We start from the raw sequence: 24,776 nt of genomic DNA, 5'->3' as shown, positions 1-24,776 counted from the left end.
CCTGGGCCTCGGAAAACAATGGCTTATGTAAGGAAACACGGGAGCTCCAAGAGGCCACACATTTTGTGCTGGTTCTCCGCGTGAACGTCAATAGCTATGAATAAAACCTGATGCTATCTTTCAGTCATAAAGCCAACGTTCAGTCCACGCCTGGATCATCGTACTTTCCACTTGCGTTGAATCCCTATTTTCATCACTTTCCTTTTGTATCTTCAGCTTAGCTGGGACCATTCCTGTTGGGGGGTGTGGTGAAGTTGAGCGCCTAGCGGATTTCTCGCCAGCATCATTGGCTTATAGAATGTAAACCAAGGAGGCAGTAAATTCTGAAAATGTAAAGACAGCCGTGCGAGATTTATGAAGTTTGTGATTCTCTGTTCTCGGACTTGTTTGTGCAGGTGGGGAGAGAAATGATTGCCCGTAGGTAAGATTTATGATAGAAATGATTGATTTCGTAAATGAATAAAAGGCAGAGGATGGGAGAGATTAATGGCAATTATCAGCTAAAATCCAGTCTCGGACCAAGGCGGTCAAACCTGAGAAAAGGAAGGGTTTGGAAATATTATAAGGAGTAAATATCATGAAAAGATATTTAGAGCTGGGCTTGGCAGAATATTCATATTATTTATATAAAATGGACATTCCTTGGATTAATTAAAGGATATTATTTTATATAAATTTTATTATAGTGTCAATTTTAGGCATTAAAATATCTATACGGCTTTAAATGTTTATCATAATATTATTAAAACTTTATCAACTACCTGTGTTAGATGATGTCCTTCAAACATATCAGTAGGGGTCATTTTGAAAGCCTGCCATGTTTCTCCTCCAGCCGTTCAACATTTCCATTTTATAATGCATTAAAATTAAATCTTAGTTCTGAGAAATAATCTTTATTGATTTCGATAGGAGAGAGCTGGTCAGCTCCTGTTGCTCAGGGTTGAGCCCAGGGTGAAAATAGACCAAAGTATTTGTCCAGCTAATATAGTCGAATACCGCGGACGTTTTTGGAGCGGGAAATAGACCACACCTAGAATAACAGTGACTCTCCGTTGTAGACTGCCATTCCACTAACGAAAGTAACGAAGCGATGGGAATGGCTGGAAGTCCCAAGTCCATGTCAGGTAGGATCGCCAGTTGCAATCTCTCGTTAATTCTTTGGGTCCTCTGATTGTAAAGTGACAAATGGTTTACCGTTGATTAGGAACGATACGAAATTAAACAACTCAGCCCGTGCTTTCACTGAAGATATCTAGAGTCTGAAGCCTGACGCATTTTTTTAAGCTAATGGGCGGCCTGTTTCCCAATTTGAAAAGCAGAGCATTATCTTCGGAGAAGGCAGGACATTAGTGACAGCTGAGCTTAAATTCTCAGTGTGGCCCGAAATCGTGCTGCTTCATTACTGCACTTTGCACAAGTTAGTGACTGGCTCAGATCCCGCACTATTAGAACTGCAAAAAGGAGCGAACAGAACTGTGGTTATTGCACCTCCTTTCTCCGCGTAGGACGACTTATTTCATTCAGTTTAATTTGATGTTTATTGGTATTTATTGTCCCATTTTGTTCATGGTAAAACATTCAATAATGTTTTCCTCTACTATCTTTTGCAGTCTCACTACTGCTGAAGAGGATTTAACTGAATGACAATTGCTCCTCAGATTACATGCCGGTTACCCTATGCTGGCTGCTGTCTTTACCCTTCACTTCGTAATAGCGCGACAACAGTGTCTCTTTGCTACATTATCCTCATGTTTTAGATAAGTTTACAAGAAGATCTTGTAATTGTCAAATGTTGCAATCTGAAACTGAACAGATCTCAGTTTCATTCCAATTGCTCTTAGCTTGCACCTCATATTGTCAGAAATACCGATACTGATTCACATTTACACTAATCTCTGGAACGCATCAAAGCCGAACATATGACACCGACTTGATTTTATGACCTTAAGTTCGATTTTTACAGAGCTTTGGTCCTGAAACCTACAGTGCGGGTAGGCTCCTTCTCTCATCATAAGAGCATAAAACGGTATGATAAAGGAGCAGAATTAGGCCGTTCGGTCCATTGAGTTCGCTCCGCCATTCTGTCATGGCTGATTTATTATTCCTCTCAAGCCCATTATCCTGCCTTCTCCCCGTAACCTTTGCCGCCTTGACTAATCAAGAACCTATCAACCTCCGCTTTAAATATACTCAATGACTTGGCCTCCACTGTCATCTGTGGCAATGATTTCGACCGATTCACTGCCCACTGGCTAAAGAAATCCTTCCTCATCTGTTCTAAATGGACATCCCCCTGTTTTGAGGGCGTTCCCTCAGGCCCTAGACTCCCCACTATCGGAAACATCCTCTCCATATCCACTCTGTCTAGGTTTTTTTAATATTGGAGAGGTTTCAATGAGATCCCCCCCACCCCCATTCTTCTGAACTCCAGCGAGTAGTAGCCCAGTGCCAACAAATGCTCCTCATATGTTAACCCTTTCATTCCTGGAGTTATTCTCGTGAACGTCCTCTGGACCTTCTCCAATGCCAGCCCAAATCTGCTCACAATAATCCAAGTTCGGTCTGTCCAATGCCTTATAAAACGCCTTGGAAATCACGTACACCGCTGCCTAACTTATTGATCTTCACCAGTATTTTACACGGCACGTTACCAAATCATCGCGGCTCACAGGCCGCAGAATACAAATGTAACAAACACGAGAAAATCTGCAGATGTTGGAAACCCAAAGCAACGCACACAAAATGCTGGAGGATCTCAGCACGCTAGTCAACATCTGCGGAAAACAGTAAACAGTCGACTTCGGGCCGAGACCCTTCATCAGGACCATGCATCAATTTCGGATTTCACAGTTGTCAGTGAAATACGATAACTTGACGTGTTTTCGTAGCCTGAACCATGTGCCTGAACCCGTGAAGATTCGTTTGTTCAGCCAATCTGTTGAGTTCATCGCGCAGTTTAGTCATATTAATTAGATGTTAGATCGTTAATGATTATTAGAGACTGGAGAGGCAATGGGAAAGGACTAATAAGGTAGCCAGAGGCGTTGGGAAGTCGCGGTAAATCATCACTGGAAACGATCATTTGGTTGGCAGCTGCTGAATGATAGGCTCAAACCTAGTCTGTTCAGTGAATTAATATTAAGCCTTTAGTTACTTGGGTAAGAAATCTTGTCCTATTTTGACGAAAAAAATTGACCTGTTCTAATATCAGGTCAGATGTTCTAATGAAGCAGAGTCTCAAAAATGTCCTTAAATGTGTATAAATAAAAAAAATAAAACCACTGCAATGAAGTCCATTTTCAATGGCAAGATACCAAGATGTTTTCAAACTACATGTTTGATGTGTGATACCTTCATCAAGAAAATGAAGAAAATGATGAGTTTGATCGTCAGAATTATAACCTAAAGATCAAATGCAAGACCAAATGTAGATTAGATGGAATAATCTGTATCAATGCTGACTATCTGCCAGATATGTGATCTATGTGCCATTGACATATTTTCTGAAAAGATCGTCCTTAGAAATATCCTCTTCAGATTATCCCAGTGTTATTTTAAATAAACACTGATTATTTGGCAAAATCTAGGTAGGAATATTGTATTCTAAGGGAAGATCATTGCTTCATTAAAAATTCAAGCACTGTGAAAGAGGGATTTAAGTCTAAAGCTGCCATATCAGGAGGAATGTTCGTACTCCTTTGCTTAAAAAGCACATCATATAACAGCTGGTGAATATATCACACACTCAAGTCCACAACAAATTTATCACTCGATCATTTTAGTTTAATTCTCTGGGTTCACCACTTCATAAAAACTGAATATTTTACTTAAGGGATAGATAAGGTGACACCACAGAGGTTAAGTCACCCATTTAGACATAAAAGATTAAGTAGATTGTATGCATTGCTGGCTAAAAATATGTATAATTTCTCCTTTCTATAAGGAACTTAATGATCACTGACATGAAGAACTTTCATTTACACAATGCTGTTCATATTCTTTCCTTTAGGTTCAAGGGCCAGAAACCTCTGAAGTGCAATGTGTGCAATAACTGACGAGTAACCATAACATTTCTTTTGGTCCATCCCTCTCATTGATGAGCCCAATTACCCTCCATAACTTTCTGGTGTGGTATCGTAACCCTTACATGCTGCAATTTCCTAACTGAAGGTTTACAGACAAAGAAAATAACAGAGGAAGGAGAAACAGTGAAAAGCTGAAAAAGTATCAAAATGGATGGCTTACAATAAAAATGGCTAGTTCTGCTGAAGACTGGGAAATTAGTTACCTGAAGTTGTAGAAGTTAATGTCTGAAGTCTAAATGGCTGCAATGTAGCACATGTGTTCAATCCTCAGGAACAAATCAAGACTCCTTATTGCCTGCCACATAATTTATCATCCCAGATTCAGTGTGGTTTCTCAAGCTCACATTGGTCACTGTCACTGGAGTGCAGGAAGTCAAAGAGGTCAGAGTGAGAATGTGATAGAAAATTTAGTGGCAGACCATTAGGACCTCTGACTCACACCCACAAACTAAATGGGGGTGCTTCACAAAGTGGTCATTCAATGTGGGGGAAACACATTATGAACACAAAATGCAATACGCTAGACTGGAATACATACAAGTCAGTCACTATTTCACCTGGAAATACTACCCTCATTTTTTTCCTATTTATTTTCTGTCTAAATGCTCTCATGAACTTATTGACAGATGATCCCTACAACTTATTCCCATAACAATTCAAGCCTATCAGAAACATTCCATTTCTCTTCTCTGTCTCACTCCTAATTCATCTGCAATTTAAAACAAACTTGATTTTTCTCTTTCCCAGTCTGACTAAAGGGCTATGACCTGAAATCTCAATTGTACTATCAATGTCAGAGCGGCAACCCTTTCTAAACATATCTTCTGGTGTAGGAACAGAAAATGCTGGAAAATCTCATTCACGTTGTTTCCAGAGTTATCAGTTTCTATATGAATGGCTATGTTCTGAATGGGTGAGATCTCTGTCAGTGGAGCAGTTCCAGGTAATTTCAACACAGCACTAGACTCCATGCTGTCCAACTGCTGGATATACCAGGAGTCCCTGACCAAAGTAAAAAGGTAACATGGGAGAATAATCAGATGTACAGGTAATATATCAGTTTATCTGAAGTATTTATCCCCCACTTTGAAGATAGCCAATCATAATGCAATATACACAACACCTGCAGTGAATTCATGGTACCTTGTCACCCCTCATCGACTGAGTCCAGTCAGTAAACATTATCAGGCTATTAAACCAAACATACACATTTCATCAATCATACAGAGACACTAGAATGATCAGGAGTGTGATTGCTGCTCTCCATAGGCACATAATTGTTCAGTTAACTTCAGACTGGGAATTAAACCAAAGAACAGTTCTTTAAAAAAATTAAATATACTCGCAATGAGTACAGCAAAGCTCTCCCAACTCTTGATTTACTCAAAAACATATTTTCCAACAAATAAATTCAGCACCATCATTAACAGCTTCATTGTGAACACTTCTTTGAAATAACAAGTGATTTTATTTTACGGTGTCATTCTTTTTCAGCTTCCATTATATTTACTAGCATGTTCATCTTATGCTTGGGCCCAAAGGTACAACAAGGATAAAAAACTTCCTTAGGCAGCCTTATTGTCATATATAACCAAAGACCACTGATTTGTAGCTTTGTGTCTATAAAGCTAAAAGTGCTCCAAAATTAGTTAATCATCCATTTGAAGTTAATGGTTATAGTGGATTTTTGATTAAGCTGCTCCAGTTTGTTTCAATGTTGTCCACAGCAGACTTCTGCAGTCTGTTTATTTTTCATTTTCTGATTCTGTAATCCAACAAACAGTTAGTTTAACTTCAAAACACACTCCCTTTGGAAAAGCACACATTTTCAGTGTGGGATCCCAATGGTACATCAATAACATATTTCTCTGGATGTCATGGGTGATATTTTATACTTTCACCTCTGGGATCTGGGTTCAAAGCCAGTACCAACTAATGGGATGGATGCGTTTGCAATCTATTTATGTGATGTAAGTGTGGGCAGTTTTAGCCCTGTTTATAATCTGCACTGGCCTTTAGGTCAGAACTGCCCTACATTTGCTGCTAATTGCTAACATCAGGGTGACTAATATGAAAATGTTACTTCATGAAGTTTAAAGTGATCTTTGTTGATGGGTTCAGACATTTAGTAATTAGTTCAGACAGTTTTGCTCTGATTCTTACTGGTTTAAACCTGGCCTTGAAGTGGCTAATGTTGCCTAAAATGGAAAATGTTTATTTGCCAGTACTAGCATCCATCATCTTGAAGAGCAAAAATTTAAGGAGAAGCATATTCTCCCACATTAGCAAAGAAGTTTTCATCCTACACCACTACACGTAATGCTATCTGATCTTTGTACATTTTTAAGTAATATTCGTAAATTAGGCATGTTAATTAGAAATAAGATCATTAATAATTTAAACCAACTGAATGCTTCATTTGTTTTGAGATCCAATGTATGACATGATATCATTATTGCAAATTTAGGAAGGGCTGGGACGGACACAAGTACAGTTTAATCGAGCATTTATGACTGATTTATTAATGGCAAATGAAACATAAATTATGCTGTAACACTTTGGAGAACAGAATTAATTGCAGCATTAATCCTTAGCTTATCCTGAACTAAAGATTTCTGCAATTTCAGGACATTCAAATGGCCTGGTTTAAGTTTAAGGCTGAATTACCATTAAATCTGAGAGTCCAGATAAGCTCGTCAACCATATAACGTGTTTGCTCACTGATCATTAAAATGTGCATAGATCACGTGAGCAATATGATGCAGCACCACTGTTAATTGCTTTTGGACTATTTTGTCTCTACTTAATAACAAATTACCACTATTGATTTCCTTCTTCTAGTTCTCCATTTTAAATTTTAACAAAAAAAGTCTCATTGAGAGGTTTAACTTTAAAAATTGAATCTGCTCATTCGGGTATCATCCTGACATTGATCTTCTTTTGTCTAATGATTCATCCTACCATCCTACATTCACTTAACTTGAAATCTGCCTTCTTCCTGCACTGAGTTCAATAAAATTGCCTTCTGCACTCTCAGTAATCTTTAATACTAACACCTACTTTTCCTTGGCCAAATATTTTCTGGTATCATTGATGGTAATTTGGCTCAGAATCTGGCCCCAAGCTTCACCTCTTCTCCCTTTACAAAATGTGCTCATTCTGTTCTGTCTAAGAGTTGCCTTATTTCCAAGGTATATTGTACCTTTTCTTGCTCATCTATCACTCAAACCAGTGTACTGATGATGCCATAGCCTCGGCCCTCCACTCCATCCTGTCCCACCTTGAAAATGATGCCTCACACACCAGGTTATTGTTCATCAATTTTAGTTCAGTGTTTAACAAGATCGGCCCTCAGAGGATGGTGGGTAAACTTTCCTCACTGGGACTCGTGTCTTCTCTGTAACTGGATCTTGGACTTCTTGATGGAAAGACCCCTGTCTTGCAACCAATCTTGCTGAGCACTGGTGCCCCCAGAGCTGTGTGCTCAACCCACTCATGACTGCACTGCCAGATTCAACTGAAACTACCTCATCGAGTTCACTGATGATACAGCAGTAGTTGGCCTCATCAGCAACAGTGACAAGTCTGCATACAAAGAGGAGGCAGTGAGGGTTATCAAATGGTGTGAGGACAGTAACTTGAATCTCAAAATGGACAAGACAAAAGAGATGATTGTGGACACCAGAAAAGCACAGGTTAACCACCCTCCATTGCACATCAGTGGTTCTGCCATAGAGAGTGTTCACATAATGGATGATCTAACCTGGACCAACAGCGTTTTCTCATTAGTCAAGGAGGCACAGCAGCTCTATATTTTCTGAGGAGATCGAGCATGCAAAGGTCCCTGTACCCACTCTAACAACTTTCTACAGGAACAAAATCGAGAATGTCCTGTCTGGCTGTATCATTGTGTGGTACAGAAACTGCAAGGTATTGGACCACATGAACCTACACAGGAGAGTAAAAGCTGCTGAGAAGATCACCAGTGTCTCCCTCCCTCTATTTGTGACATTTACCAGGAGCAAAGGGCCTGAGGCATTGTTAGGGATCCTGACCACCCATCCCACAATCTATTTGACCCACTACCATTAGAAAACAAGTATAGGAGCATCAGGACTAAAACTATCTGACTGGATAACCGAGGTCTCATCACTAGGACTGAGAGCTGTTTACTGTTAACTGCTTACCTGTGCTGCACACTACATACACTTTGAAATTTCTGTTGCGTATATGTTATTAACTTATTTATGGTAGTATTTTGTTTTGTGTGCTGTGTGTGATATATGTTTATATACTGTGGCCCAGAGGAAAGTTGTTTTGTTTGATTGTATAAATGTACAGTCAGGTGACAATGAACCTGAACTTTTCAAATATTCCATCACAGTATTGCTCTGTGCCCATTTCTGTTTAATTCCCTTATTTGTAGTTATCTTGTTCAGGGCATCCAAGGCTGTTGTGGTGATTAGCATCATCAATGATTACCATAAATGTGGTAGACTAACTTTGATTATCTTCCTCAGACTCTTCACAGCTCTGTTGTTTATCCTCTTTTTTTGTATCTCTTCCACATTCTGCTTCGAGGACCTACTTCTTCTCATTTCAGATCCTACTTATCCAAACTCAGCCAACAAAACTTCTACACTGACTTTTCTGCTTGCTCTATCCTTGTCCCTATTTTTCCCCACAGTCTGACTGTATTATTTACAGACACTAGATAGATTTAATATACCAAGTTACCCCAACAATATCAAGATGAACGAGATTGCAAATGCTGCAATCTGGAGCAAAAAGCAAACTGATCAAGGAACTCGGTGGACCAGGCAGCATCTGCAAAGGGAGTTGAACAGATCTGCATCCAGATGAAGGAGCTCGACCCAAAATGTTGACAGTCCATTTCCCTCTACACTTGCTGCCTGACCAGCTGAATTCCTTCAGCACTTTTTTTCTTACCCTGAAAATATCCAGATCAACCTGCTCTCCACCGCCTTTCACACCAGGATCACAATGATCCACTATTTTGGAATTCGTGAAAACAAGTTATGGATTTCCACGAAAATTATTTACTTAATTATCATCCCAAATTAAGCCAATATATTTGATGCCCTCTGATGCTTTCTAATCTATCCCATTGATCCCTCCTTTTTCTGAAACTGATTGATACATACAATCCTTATTCTGGTTTAGTTTGAGCCAAATTTCAAAGTCAATATTGTCTCTAACTTCCCAGCATTTTCTGCTCCGGTCCTTATTTCGCTTTAACGACCCCTTGAGCATTCAAATTTGATGATGTCACCTTCTGCTCAGCTTTCTGGGATCCCTCAGACTTGAGCTGCTAGTCTTTCAAAATCCAACAACTTACATTTTAGAATCCCCCGTGAAGCCGTCTCTGAAATTCTGAACTCTCTTCATATTCTCCATCACTGACCAAAAATGGAATAAAAGCTTCCAACACATTGACAACAGTTTATTGCTTCAGTAGCAATGAACTTCCTTATATCGTATCATACTGTGTGATCTACTGTGACCAATAATACCTCATTTGTTAAAGAGACATATTTCCTGAATGTAAATTAAAAATATGGAAGAACTGAAGTAGATATCAATCACCCAATACAGCAATCTATTTGGATAATCTCAACACGTGGGAAAGATAGCACAAGATTTAAAAAAATGCTCATTTGTCTACTATAATTTCTTATACTTCTCTAGTCCCTGGTGTTGAATTTTCCATACATCCATACTCCACTGCTCTCTAATGTTCATTTTGCACAGACTACCATAAAGCCAATAATTTTTAAAAACTCTCCAAATTCAAAGTACCTCTATGATATCATTTGTGGAATTATAATTCCTAGATCTTCTAGAAAGTGCCAAAGGATTCCACTGTAGGCAAACAACAAGAAAAGAGTGGCAATGACAAGCATGAGAATTCTGTTTACAACTGAAGCTATCATCTTCTTTAGGTACGTAAGAGAACACATAAATATTATTATTATAACTATAAGCATGAGACAGGAAAACAGTGTATGTCACATCAGAATCTGAACGATGCTCTACTAACCTTGAATTTATAAATTATGCAATATTTTCATTATTGGATTTTGCAAAGTGTTAAGCTATTTACATTTCTCCCTTTGTACTCTTTGAAAGGGTAAATAAAAATATAGCTGCACAAATCCCAGCAGCATCTGCTGACTCTGTGATCTCTGCATTGGAGGTCAAAGTCAGAACATCTTTTAAGAGCGTTAGTCTTCCCAAGGTGTCTGACCCAAATGGTGTACCTGGTAGGGCAGGGAAAATCTGTGCCAAACAACTGCTGGGAGTGTCCAAGGACATCTTTGATCTTTCATTGCTGCAGATGGAGGTTCCAAGCTGGTTCAAGGGTGACAATCATACGAATGCTCAAAAAGAGCAGGGTGAACTGCCTCAACAAATTATCACTCAGTTGCACCCAGATCTACTGTGCTGAGGTGCCTTGAGAGGTTGGCCATGGCTAGAATCAACTCTTGTCTAAGCAAGGAGCTTTACCTGCTGCAATTTGCCTATTGCCGCAATAGGTCCACAGAAGATGAAATCTCACTAGATCACCCCTGGATAATAATAGTACCTATGTTGAGCTGTTGCTTATTAATTACAGCTCTGTGTTCAACACCATCATACCCTCAGGGCTAATCAACAAGCTCCAAAACCTGGGCTTCTGTATCTCCCTCTGCAACTGAATCCTTGACTTCCTCACTATGAGACCACAATCAGTGTGGATCCGAAACAACATCTTCTCCTCACTGATCAACACTGTCACACCTCAGGAATATGTGCTTAGCCCACTGCTCTACTGTCCCTACACCCATGACTGTGTGGCTAGGCACAGCTCCAACCCCTTTTGATGACAACACTATTGTTAGCAGAATCTCGGAGGTGACAAGAACTATACAGGAGTGAGATACATCAGCTGGTTTAGTGGTGTTACAACAACAACCTTGCACTCTACATCAGTAAGACCAAGGAATTGACTGTGGACATCAGGAAACGGAAGTCGAGGGTCACAGACCAGCCATCATCAAGGGACCAGCAGTGGAAATGGAGAGTATTTTCAAATGCTTGTATGTTAATATTTCTGAATATTTATCCTGGGCCTAACATATTGAGGCAGCTTCAAAGAAGATACGACAGCAGCTATATTTCATTTGGAGTTTGAGGAGACTTCGTATGTCTCCAAAGACACTTGCAAGTTTCTACAGATATACCATGGAGAGCATTCTAACTGGTTGCATTACCATCTGGTTTGGAGGGGCCACAGTGCGGCACTGGAAAAAACTACAGAAAGTTATAATCTAGCCAGCTCTGTCGTGGACACTAACCTTTCCAGCATCAAGGCTCTTTCAAAAGGCGATCTCTGAAAAAGGTGGCATTCATCATTAAGGATTCCCATCATGCCCTCTTCTCACTTTTGGCATCAAGGAGGAGGTACAAGAAGCTAGCAGATGCAATGTTTCAGGAATAGCTTCTTCCCCTCCATGATCAGATTTCTGAATGGACAATGAACACGCGTATACTAACTCACTATTTTTGCACTATTTATTTAATTTAATTTTTCTATATATTTCTGATTATCATTTATAGCTGTTTTATTATTATGCATTGTAATGTGCTGCTGCCATAAAATAACATTTTTCATGACATATACCAGTGATATTAAACCTGATTCCTATTCTGATTCTTATATATTCTACATATGGTAACTTAGTAGACAAAAATATACAGGAGAGTCACAGGATCTAATATAGGTAACCAACAATCCAAATGAAAGAAATAAAGTACTTCAGGCAACAGCAACTCTCTCATTATTCATTGTTTAAATATAATACTTTACTAAATGTGTGTGTTCTTACAGATGCCAGTTACAGTCAGAAACTATGGTTTCACATGTTAATAAGCAACTGATGCCACAAGAAGACAGACTGACCCCAACACAATAGATTTGATAAAGCCAATATGAAGCTACTTTAGTATATCTTGGGGATGAAAAGGCAACTATATTGATAGGGTGTATTGTGGAATTACGTGAATATAGTAGATATTAATTCAAACAACAAACAGTCTTCAGTTCTTAATATGGATTGTAAATTGCAATCAGTAAATTGAAATTAAGAACATACCTTTGTGAATAAACAGGCTGGCTCACAGACGAAGTGATATAGTTTGCAAAATGATGAACATGATATGCTTGCATATATATTAACCAAACATTAAGACAATGGGGCTGCGTTAATTGGCTTGCATCAAACTAACAACATGAGCTACACACATAAAAGTTGCTGGTGAACGCAGCAGGCCAGGCAGCATCTCTAGGAAGAGGTACAGTAGATGTTTCGGGCTGAGACCCTTCATCAGGACTAACTGAAAGAAGAGCTAGTAAGAGATTTGAAAGTGGGAGGGGGAGGGGGAGATCCAAAATGATAGGAGAAGACAGGAGGGAGAGGAATGGAGCCAAGAGCTGGACAGGTGATTGGCAAAAGGGATATGAGAGGATCATGGGACAGGAGGCCTAGGGAAAAAAAGGGGGGGGGAAGCCCAGAGGATGGGCAAGGGGTATAGTGAGAGGGACAGAGGGAGAAAAAGGATCCATTATTTATTTATATACATACATTCTTTTTCTCTCTCTCCCTTTTCTCCCTCTGTCCCCCTCACTATAACCCTTGCCCATCCTCTGGTTTTCCCCCTCCCCCTTTTCAGGTGGTAAGAGTGGGCTCCCTCACCTCTGCCCCTCTGACCCTCAACACAGCTGCCCCTCATGGCTGTGTATTAAGCCGCATCTGTCACAATAGGGGCACTGGGAACAAACCCAAATGCAAGACACAGACACTGAAGTACTAGGAACAGGACTTGACTAGAGTAGGGACGTGACAGGATACAGACAAGGAGCAGGGACAAGAATACAGACTTGGTTTAGGACTTGGACTAGATACAGGGAACCCGGACAAGGAACGATGAACTAGGAGCCTGGGCTTGGACTCCGAGCTGCAGACTGGACAAGGACCTAGGACCTGGGTCTTGCCTCAGGCTCGGACCCCAGAACCAGGCAAGGACGTGACATGGCTACTGGACAGGACATGGCTGGGGTTTTGGCTCTTGAACTTGGAGACAGGCTGGGGTCTCGGCTCTCGAGGCTGCAGGCAGGGGTCTATGGTCTTGGAATGCGGAAACTGATAACTTGGAGGCTGGAGCTTGGAGTAAGACTGGGAACTGTACATCAACATAGAGCCGGGACTATCCTTTGAAAAGCTGGGACTCATTTTTAACACGACACCAACAGAGGCAAGGACAAGACAAGACAGATCCCCCCCACAGAGCTACAGCAGAATGGCCTGACTGACCCCACAGAGGCGAAGACAAGAAGAAACAAACACCAAAGAACAACAGACAGTTCCATCTCTGCATCAGGGGTTACTCCAACTCGCAGTTACAGCCAGCAACCTAGGCTGGCTACGGAAACAGCTGGATCCCTACCGAGCTCAGAGTGGCTGCCGGCCACTCAGCTGGCCTGGGAAACAGCGGAATCCATACCACAAAGACGGCTCCAACTACCGATAGCAAGGCTCCATGAGGGGATGGTTGACTAACGCAGCCTAAAGATGGCAAGTGGCCGCGCTAGACTTCCACTGGCAGGTTGCTCCCAGGGAATCTTCACAAGACAAACCAACACCTCACACTCGACCCCAAGGCCACTTATATTCCAAGCCCCAAGATGGGAATCAGGTGCCTATGATTAACTCAACCAAACAAGGGACAGCTGGAAGACCCGGAGTCCTGAGTCCACGGACCCGACCGTGAACCGGAATGCAGACATCACGGACTGAACTTTACTCTCTGTATACCCATGACTGATTCACCACCCACAGCTCCAATTTGCTAATTAAATTTGCTGACGACACTACACTGATTGGCCTAATCTCAAATAACAATGAGGCAGCCTACAGAGATGAAGTCATCACCCTGACACAGTGGTGTCAAGAAAACAACCTCTCCCATAAAGTTGCAAAAACGAAGGAGCTAGTTGTGGACTAAAGGAGGAATGGAGACAGCTAACCCCTATAGACATCAATGGATCTGGGGTTGAGATGATAAACAGCTTTAAGTTCCTTGGCATTAACATCACTGGGGATCTCACATGGTCTGTACACACAGGCTGTGTGGTGAAAAAGGTACAGCAGTGCCTCCTTCACGTCAGATGGTTGAAGAAGTTTAGTATGCCCCCCCCCCCAAATTCTAAGAACTTTTTATAGGGGCACAATTGAGAGCATCTTGACTGGCTGCATCACTGCCTGGTATGGGAACTGTACTTCCCTCAATCGCAGGACTCTGCAGAGAGTGGTGCGGACAGCCCAGCCCATCTGTAGATGTGAACTTTCCTCTATTCAGGATGTTCACAAAGACAGGTGTGTAGAAAGGGCCTGAAGGATCATTGGGGACCTGAGTCACCCCAACCACAAACCATTCTACCTGCTACCATCCAGGAAATGGTACCACAGCATAAAAGCCAGGACCAACAGGCTCCAGGACAGCTTTTTCCATCAGGCCATCAGACTGATTAATTCATGCTGACACAACTGTATTTCTATGTTATATTGACTATCCTGTTGTACATAATATTTATTATAAATTACTATAATTGCACATTGCACATTTGAACGGAGACGGAATATAAAGATTTTTACTCTTCATATGTTTGAGGGATGTAAGTAATGTCAATTCATTCATTCAATTCCATTCATATCAAAGTGAATAATGTCATTGTGACTATAGAAATTGTATTGAATCACCTACTGTTACCTTTGAATTTAAGGCCATAAAAATGAAATGTTTGAGAGCCTGTACCGTAAATGTCTCCATAAGAAACCCTGCTTGTTGTGATGAATAAATACTTCTCTATCACCAGCTTCAGTGTCTCTCCAGTGACTTCGATCACAGATACAACAGGGGCAACAATGACTTTACATACAACCTCCTATTATGGAGCACTGAAGCCAAAGGAGAGTAAACCTAGGTGTAGATTCAATGTCCATGAACTTTGTGACCTTCTCACAAATTATAATAAAATTGCACCAGAGAGACGAATTTTAAATATATTGTGATTCATTCTTTACTAGCTATTCAATAGAAGAGGGATTCTGCAAGATGTCAGTGAGGAAGACCATATAAAAGGAATGTCCCATTCATCTGTTGAAACATGATGGAGTTTTCCTTATATAACTAAACAAAATGAGCAAATCCACAGAAGAATAACAGATTCATTTATTGTCAGTTGCCAAATAAAGCAGATAACAATTTGTCATTTATCTTGTTTATTCAACCAGCATTTTTCTTCTTGCCATGAACATTGTCCAATTGATGTAATTGACAGAGGGAATGTTTCCTAAACTGGCTGTAAACAATGACCATGTGAAAACGCAAACCTGAACTCAAAGTGGACATTATTCAGCTTTGGTTTCATTCCATGGCATTACATTTCCAGGGTTTAAGCAGTTCAGGAAACACTATGTTCCACAGAGTATTTGATCATTCTCTAACAATGTCTCCTGAAAACCTCTACTTCTGTCCCAAGCCAGTTGTTTATCCAGCTGTTTTCAAAGGAGTTAATCAAGGCAACATTAATCACTTATGCTGATAGCTTGTTCCACATATCCTCAAGTTCATGATAAACAATATTTCTTTTAATCTTCAGCACATTTTTTTCCACAGATTACTGAGTTCCATAACTATGATGCTGCTTTCTCAACCTTCCCAAGAGTATACTTTCCCTTGTAAAGATAATACACTCAACGTCGCACACAGTGGCTTGAGAAAGGGTAAAACAACCTAATGCAAATAATTAAGAAGTGCACTCTTAAACTGAGTGTCCCTATAAAATATATTACCCCGCCAGGCCTTTGACTATTGATTCTTACACTTGCATTGTTATCACCCAGACTTTGCTTATTTATTTGCATGAGCCATTCCAGTTGAGAAAGACGTGTTGCTGATTTAAGATTTGAATATGAATTTTAGATGGTGGTGATAGAGGTATGATATGTTCATGATTGCTGCTGTACCAGTATAATAAAAACTTGAACTTTGAAGCCAACTTGAATGTCACTGACACCAAACCCAATTAATACGTGATGATACTTCTGATTTTATGTTAACTTTGCTTCTGCATTTTTACCGGACCAATCAAGTACATTTTTCATAGATAAGGCATCAGGAAGATTCAAACATATTTGTATCCCGCGGTGCAACCTCAGGCTTTCTTGATACATGCTATTACTTCCTATGCAATACGGTCACTTTTTTGTTGTTTTTGTAAGAAATATTTTCAGTGCACAGTTCATCTTTGGATGCACTCTGCTAGGGCATTTTGACACGGTAACTTTAAGCTTCCATCTTCGTTCAGATCGATTTTAATTATAATCATCACGGCACCTGCCAATGGCAAATTACGACGCAGTAGACGTAAGTATTAAACTAAGATCAGAATGCCCTGAACTGCCAGTCGCTAATGTACATTCCGAATATCTGGCAAATTCAAATTCAGACGGCTGATTCTTCCAGTGAAACAATGACGATGTCTGATATGACTCTGGAAAACCGGTATACTCAGTTTCAGGAAGGCATCGTTATGGCTATGATAATGCTTTTGACATATTACTTACAACACGACCCAGCCTGGTTAACCAAAGTTATCCTTGCCAGCGTCGTTATCGGCTGGAGGCTCTCCCAACAACCTCCACACACACACACACACACACACACACACACACACACACACACACCTTTCTCCTTGTATTATCGATGGCTACCCTACTAAAAACGCTTGGATGATCTTCAAAATACGTCTCCCATCTTCCCCTCATCTCCCGGAACAAAATTACACTCTGGTGAACTTTTCCTGATACATTTACATTTTGCAACATTTTAGGAAATACTTCAGCCGTTTCCTCAGCGCCTCTGTTCTTTTGATATGAAGTTAACTGAACTGTTCGACGAACCCCTAAGGTAGTCTGACAGGACAAGGCAAGTCTGACGAAACTCTGCTTTTCAGTCGTTCTAGAAATTCAGCTTAATGTCCTATTTGCCTTATTAATCCAATAGTTTTCATGTTTGTTCTCCAAGATGCGTGCGTATCATTACTCCTACGGACACTCGTTTTCAAGGTTTGTAGAAGTCCCTCTCACCACAATATTCGATTTGGTCAATTGTACTAACGTTCATTTAGTGCAGTCCACACCCGCTCGGCACCTTCATCAATTCTTTATTCTGTACTGACACAGTCTTGCTCCCTCCTAACTGGTCTCACAAATTTGCCTGAAATTCTGAAATTGTACCTCCAAACCCCGAGTGCAAAATAGTGATACATATAAATGGCGACCTAAAGATGAATCCAGCAGTAATGCTTACGGACCTTCATTACCCAACTTGTTGGTCTGCTCAACCTGTTAGCCAACGTCACTACTAACCATCGGGTAGACATAATTAAGATCACATAATTACGAAAGCGAAAGTAATCTGCAAACATTTCTGTTTAAGATACTTTATTTTACTTTAATCACGTCATTACTCGCGATACATCATCTGAGTTATTTATTCAAAATTCAAGATTCAGGATTGTTTATAAATTGTTGCATTAAATAAAGCAGAGGGGTGGCGAGCTTCAATTCTGACGGGAGTCTGTGGCACCTCGCTGAAACTTTATACAACAGGTAGCCTCTTGCAGGAAAGAGATCCTGGATGAAGTCTGCAGGAAGAAAAATAAACTCTTAACTATGTTTCCTGCAATCTCCCCTCTTTCTGCTGACACAGTATTCCCAGCGGGGATCTGTAATTGGTTATGTGCTTTCTTACTCTGGTTTTCCGTTGGAGTTGTTCACTTCCTATGATCTTGGTTTATTTAGGATCTCATTATCAACATTTCAGCTGTCTATCTGTCTACAGCCAGCAACAGAAAAAAAAATCGGATCCAATGTAAGTATATAGAAACAAGGCAAAAAACATAATATTAACCAGGATGTTTGTTAGTAATTAAAGTCCACGTTTAATGTATTCATTGGCGGCTCAAGCTCACCTTACTGATGATATGTACTAATTACTTAAATGTTTAAGTCCAAGTGCCAGCAGCAGATTCGTCCATCCATTCCCCAACCTAGCGGGAGATCAGCGTTCTTCTGCAACAAGAGAACCTGGAAATTATGGCTCCAAGTCTGGCAGCCATCGGCTCAATGTGGAGCTGGATCAATCCGTATAAATGAACCCCGTCATTGGAAATGAAAACCTATGTTTGAGACAAAATGTTTTGGTGAAGGGATCGCGGTGTGAATAAGAATACAGGCTGACGCATTTCAAATTTTGTTTATTGAATTTCTATGTAATAGCTTCGGCTTTAATATGTCGTGATGCTCTTTGCTCGTTTTATAATCCGGGTTTATTTTCACATTAATTGATACTTAAAATCTGTACAACGGACCATCATCTACCTTGAGAAAAGGATGTATAGAAAGAAAAAAAAGAGGCTGCAATAAAGAATCTTATGGCGAAACTAAGGATACTGTACAACAGAATGTTAGTAGTTAAATGGTCCGGTTTTTGATAGTATACATGTAATATCCGGTAATTCTGGTCATTCTGGATCTCAGTTTAATATTTTCATTGTGTTCTAGATTTTACTCTCGCACTCTATGGCCGGGCATCCCGATAGCACTTTAGTCTCTAAGGGGGAAACAAAGATACAGATCTCGCCACATCCCCGGAGTCCCTGCATTACCTATGAAAGGAGTGAAGCGAAAGGATGACTCTAAGTAAATATCCGCACCACTGGGCCACTTTGTAGCTGCCGCACCGTTATCTCAGCGAGAGCAGAACTGACTCCAAACGAGGATACTTGGAGGCAAGAAAAATGAAATTTTATACCGTCCCGGTGAGTTTAATACAAGTGCCGCCAGTTTACATCATTAATTCAAGCAGGCAGATAGATCAAGACTTGCAAAGCTCCCTCGCCTTTCCAGGTCCTCGTGCCTTTAAAAGTCAATGAGGAAATGTGTGGCAGCTCTGCAGAATTTGACCACGACCTCTGTTCTGATAATTTGTCAGGTCGTCCACTTGGCATTATATCATAAATAATCGCTGAAGATCAGTCAGACTGACAAACACAAATAAATCAACAGCAACTCTCCACCATGCACTGCAGCTAGAGTTCTGCCGGCCACGAAAATCGGATTGTGAATAAGGATGCGAGTCGCAGGCTATAATAAACTTCTTGCAGGGATCTCTTCATCTCTCAATTCCGTTTAAATTTTAACATATTGCATGCCGATAATGCATTGATGTTGAAATTTGAACTGAATTTACAATTGGAAAGAATGAAGTTGTTTGCTAAATCGTTTTACTCTGAAACCGGACTAAACACCACCTCCCCTCATATCAATCCTTTTAAATTTAATAATATTTTTCCAAGTCCAACATTCACAGAATTAACATAGAAAGTGCAAGTTTCTTGCATAAACGAGTTGCTTAAAATGTGTCAGATTAACACGGTGGAAGCGATGGTTCAGCTGGCGAATTGATGGGCAAATGGTAGATTTGTTTTAAAGACCACAGGTGCATTGATATGTGACGTCCACCGTTAGAATGGCGATTTACTAGCGGGGTTAGAATAATATTTCTTTTAACGATTGCGCATAGCCCGCTTCCTTTCCACCCATATCAATAATAATCTGGGCACAGTCAACACACTGATCAAATAGCGCGTCCTGATTTGTAGACACAAAATTCGGTGAAATGGTAATCCATCAGGGTCACCATCAACCTGAGCTCTAGTGCTGGTTCCTGAGTTGTAAATTACTTGTCCTTTGCTGATATTTGATTTGATTTCGGATGTGCCAAACAATTATCCACATCCCTGCTCTCAAAACGTCAGTATATACAGCCCTATTTACCTCATTTGTGCACTCCAGCCCCAGACATTTATTAATGCATCTTCTGTGAAATTGTCTCCACTTCAATATAAACATTGCTAATCCGAGTAAAATAAAAATGAAAACTGTTACTCAGATGGCAGAAATACCTAGCTGTAATAGTCAGTCTAGAAAAGTTCAGGGTTACAGTAAATGTGCTTCCCTTGTATTTTGCTTTTCCGCTAATTATTTTGTATCAGTAAACCATCCCACTTATTTTTTCTCTCTCTCTGCCAGACAAATGTGATTGGAAGGCATGGAAACAGTTGACTTGATAACATCTGCTCTGGTTAGGTTCCAATGGCGGTTAAAATTTATGTCCTCTCTGCACGCAGTTCGCTCCTTTTCAAATAACTGGACAGGATCAGAGAGCAGCAGATCTGTTGATTTCATTGTGATACACTCACAAACCATAAATTTTTATATTTGACTGTCAACAGTTACACGTCTTTACAATTAACTACAAATGAATATTTAATTGACACATCACGCTAATCTTGGATAATTTTGAAAGATTTCAGCAAAGTGCACTATATAGGGTTAGAGTTAGGGTTAGACAAAAGTGGTCTTAAGTCCAAAGAACCCCAAAATGTGACTGAGCATAAATGGTGATCTCTCAGGGCATGTTTGAAGTAAACTGTAATTACCATGGGAGCTTTTAATGCATATTTTGAATGAACAAATTAAACTGGTAGGTGTATTGAAGAAGAAACTGCTTTTTGGAGTAACATGTTATAAGAGCTTACTGCTGGGAATGAGCTACTTTAGATTTGGTCTTAAGCAATGAGAAAGGATTAATAAGCAATCCTCCAGTCAAACCCTCATAGGGGTTAGTGACCACAGTGTGATATAATTCCAAATTCTATTTGAAAATGAACCCCACAGGTTCATCAGCAGTGACCTTGATTTAACGAATGACAATTATAATGATAAGAAAGAGGACCAGTATTAGGTAGATGGGGTAACCAAACTATGGAGCAGGTCAGCAGAGGAATGGGGGCAGATATTCAAACAGCTGGCCTTCTGGAAGAAAAATACACAGTTTGTGGTTTAAAAAGTATAATGGTCAATTCAGAAATTGGACATCCAAAGTAACAAAAGCTAGAGAGCCAGGATATTTTACAGCCCAGCAGTAGAAGACTAAAAAAAACATACAAACAAAAAGGAAGTATCTTAGTGCAAGATGATCAAAGTAGTCATAGCGCTGCTAAATTCTAGTGATTAGAGTTGTGCTGGTTGGTTCACGAATCAAATGGTTGATGGAAAGTAACTGTTCTTGAACCTGTTGGCATGGGACTTCTGTATCTCCGAACCAGATACTGAGAAAACGTCATGGCAGGATGGTGGATGGATGATAGATTTTGCCTTCTTGAGACATTGCCTCCTGTAGATGTTACCAATGTTGGGGAAGGATGTGACTATGATATATTGGACAGAGGCTACTTCGCCCCGCAGCTTCTTATGATCCTGCTCACTTGAAATTGACATACCAGACCATGATGCAACCAGTCAGATCTCTAGAGAACAAGACTGGTGACTTAACAACAGAAAAGAAGAAAATAGCAATATGGTGAATAAACCTTTTTGCATCAGTCTTAACTATGGAAGACATTACTAATAGCCCTAAGATATCAGATGGGCTACTTCAAAAACTATTACAACTTACAAATTTCCAATTACATGGGATAATATATTCGAGAGGAAGGTGAACATATTATTGGGACCCAATGGACTGCATGCTATGGTTTCAAACAAATTTGCTGCAGAGTTGGTAGATCCATTGGTTGAAAGTGCTCATAACTTGCAGTTATTTAAAACTGAGGTACTTAAAAGCTCCTGAAGAGAGCAATGATTCTCTGCCCCTCTCTGCGCCGTTGACTGGTGGATGCTGGATCATTAGAAGCATTTAAAATGGCGATATGGCGTAGAAGAGCAGAGGGCAACATAGGTCAGCCACGATCATATTTAACACCGGGGGCCCATGGCCTCCCCCTGCTCCTGGTCCTTTCTATATCATTGTGTTCTTGTACACTTCTGTAATGATACACCAAGCATATTTTGCCCAACAGAAATGATAAGGGTTAAACACAAGAAATTCTGCAGATGCTGGAAATGTGAAGCGACACACACAAAATGCTGGAGCACCTCAGTGGGTCAACCAGCATCAATGGAAATGAATAAGCCGTCGACGTTATCTGGAGTCGAATACACACCTCCCCTGTTGTGTTCAATGAGAAAGAAATACTGGTTCGGACACGAGGCGGTGTTAGGATGCTTCGAGAGGGAGTGTGCGAACCATGAACGCTGAGTGACATCAGTGTACCTCCCGTCCTGATGAGGGCTTCGGACAAGGTGATGCTCCTTCAACCAGTGTTACAGAGTAAAAGATAAACGTCTATCGCAGTCTTCATCTGTCAGTGAGGCGGAGAAGTCCTGCGGTAGCGGCAAGCAGAGATTACAACGCCTGGACACGAGCAGTTTCTTCCTCTGTACGGGCAGGCATGAAGAAATACACCAGTTTAAAACAAAGTAACAAAGCATTAATTGTTATTTTAGAAATTATCGCTGCACATTCAATCGCGGCGCCAGATAAAAGGTGTAATCGTGTTTTTATAAAATGAGGAGCAGTGAAACTGTCTCGACCATCTTCAGACAGAGCAAAGACTTGCTGATTTATTGAATCTTTAACCAGCCAGGCTCACCCTGTTTGGTTTTACGACACTGGAATTCGAAAGAACAGTCGAAAGAAAACACTGCCAATTTGCTCTCTCTTATCTGCCACGTAAAAATACTATTTCTGTATTGGAAGCTGCCAAAGAATGTAAAAATAGTCATTCGGATGAAGGAGACACATAGCGGGAGCACCTTTATAAAGCTGAAACAGAAATGATTTTAAAACCCTGTTACTGGTTGGAGGGGAGATTAATAAAATGGAAATTCCTAAATTTGTTCTGCATAATCTGCTCATTTTTGCAAGTTAAAGTTTGTATTTAAAAAAAACAATTTCCGACACTTTTTAAAAACCTATTTGCATCATTTCTAACTTCTTGCATTGCTGAACCAAATATTTCGGAGTTTGAAGAATGTGCTGTCGGCACGGTGTCAAAAGGACGTTTTTTTTTATTGGACGTGAGGCAAAATTGACCTAAATTGCTTTATCGTGCCCATTGTAGGTACCCTGAATGTGTGTGTGTGGGCCAGCTGGCGGACCGGTGGCTTTTAAGCACATCCATCCTTAGAAGTTTCACATAAACCTACAAGTGATATTTTTTTTTCCCGCAAATTGAGTTTAAATGAGATTCCCGAACTTCCAATACACTGTTGTCCATCTGCGATCTTGCCCCCCAACCTCTTCAAATGCCTCCTGGCGCCAGAGGGAAGTTCACATGTAACGGATATCCACTGGTGAAAACCCAATATTTTGCTTCCAGTGTCATTACCCTACTGCCCTTCCAGAGCTCCAGCTCCAAGCCAAAACAATGGGAATTCTTGGACACCTAAATGGAAGGCTGAAGAGATTTGGGAGCGGTTTAATCGAGTTGATGATTGCTATCTTTCGCCTTGTGCTGAGGGTTCTTTCTTGTTCCTACCGCCTGTCTCCACTAATTTTATTGAAGTAAAGGGGGCGCCTCCAGTCCTTGGCCACTTAGGCACACCAATTATTTTCAACCTTGCACCTCACGATCACGGGTTCACACAGTGAAAATACCATACCGAGTTTCGCTCATTTACTTTTATGTGTGGCTATACTCATTTCTGTGCGATCCTACAAAATGATTCCAAAACTCGTAGTAGAGATTCTGTTAAAATAAAAACAGCATTTTATTCTAGATTTTGTGGATTCTAGTTAATATTAGGTTTGATGCAATGCGAACTTTGTAGTTCACATTCAGTCGTTTCATTCCGCTGCCCGTGCACAACAGTACAACGTGAAAGTGCAATTTAAACTCCAAGTTTGGCTGCACTGTCTGGACCACCAGTTCCGTCTTTCTAGTAACGACAAAATCAGGCTTAAGACATAAAGAATACACGATTCTTGTCTGTATGGTGCCGCTATGATTCCAGTCATCCTCAGACTGTGACTTTGAAACTAAAGCTTTCCAAGGAAATACTTAAAGTTTAAATCCAAAAAAAAGATTTAGCATTAGGACACCATTATTGATTCATTCCGTTGAACCTCACACACCGTTATTTGGAAAGTCGCAGACAAAATAGTGTCACCAATTCCTCAGTGTTTGTCTGGTAATTCTGTTAAAGTAACATCAGGGGAGTGGTGCATGGCATCTATCTTCTGAGATCGAGCAAAGGGAATTTAAAGGGAATTTATAACCTCAGGAAAAATAAATAAAGCATTTATTAAAACCGTGTGGAGTAGAACAGCTTTGTTGTAGGAGGTGGTTCCAGTTATTAGCCCTTTAATTATTTTGGAAACATAATACTACATTCAGTAACACAAGTCTGTGAGCATCCCGACCACCAGCACCCTGCTTGTTTTGCAGTACAAATAACGTTAATAGTTCTGAGAATAAATACTGGCAACCCCAAAATACATGAGAATCTTTGGCCGTCGCTATCAGATAAGTCGTTGAGTTGAGTTTACAATGTACTCTACTTTGCTCCGTGACTGAGAATGCTCATCACCTTACATAAAAGTACCCTACTTGAAAGAAATAAGAAACTTTCATATTCAAGTAGAGGCAGATCTTCT

At 40.3% G+C, this 24,776-nt stretch overlaps 1 long non-coding RNA gene across 3 annotated transcripts; it reads left to right on the top strand.

The window, feature by feature from the left end:
- Positions 1-234: 234 nt before the first annotated feature.
- Positions 235-23,007, top strand: LOC140191910 (uncharacterized). 3 transcript variants are annotated; one of them, XR_011883957.1, is made up of 3 exons: positions 235-421; positions 1,059-1,124; positions 18,776-23,007. It is a non-coding gene; the product is annotated as an uncharacterized lncRNA (long non-coding RNA). The 3 variants fall into 3 exon arrangements; XR_011883956.1 differs by having other exon boundaries at positions 910-1,124; XR_011883958.1 differs by lacking the exons at positions 235-421; positions 1,059-1,124 and adding an exon at positions 17,815-18,083 and having other exon boundaries at positions 18,776-19,032; positions 20,306-23,007.
- The last annotated feature ends 1,769 nt before the right edge of the window (positions 23,008-24,776 follow it).

The sequence above is a fragment of the Mobula birostris genome, chromosome 2, assembly GCF_030028105.1.
Source record: "Mobula birostris isolate sMobBir1 chromosome 2, sMobBir1.hap1, whole genome shotgun sequence".
NCBI lineage: Eukaryota > Metazoa > Chordata > Chondrichthyes > Myliobatiformes > Myliobatidae > Mobula > Mobula birostris.
The sequence above is the reverse complement of the archived record's forward strand: the minus strand, read 5'-3'. Positions and strand labels throughout refer to the sequence as shown.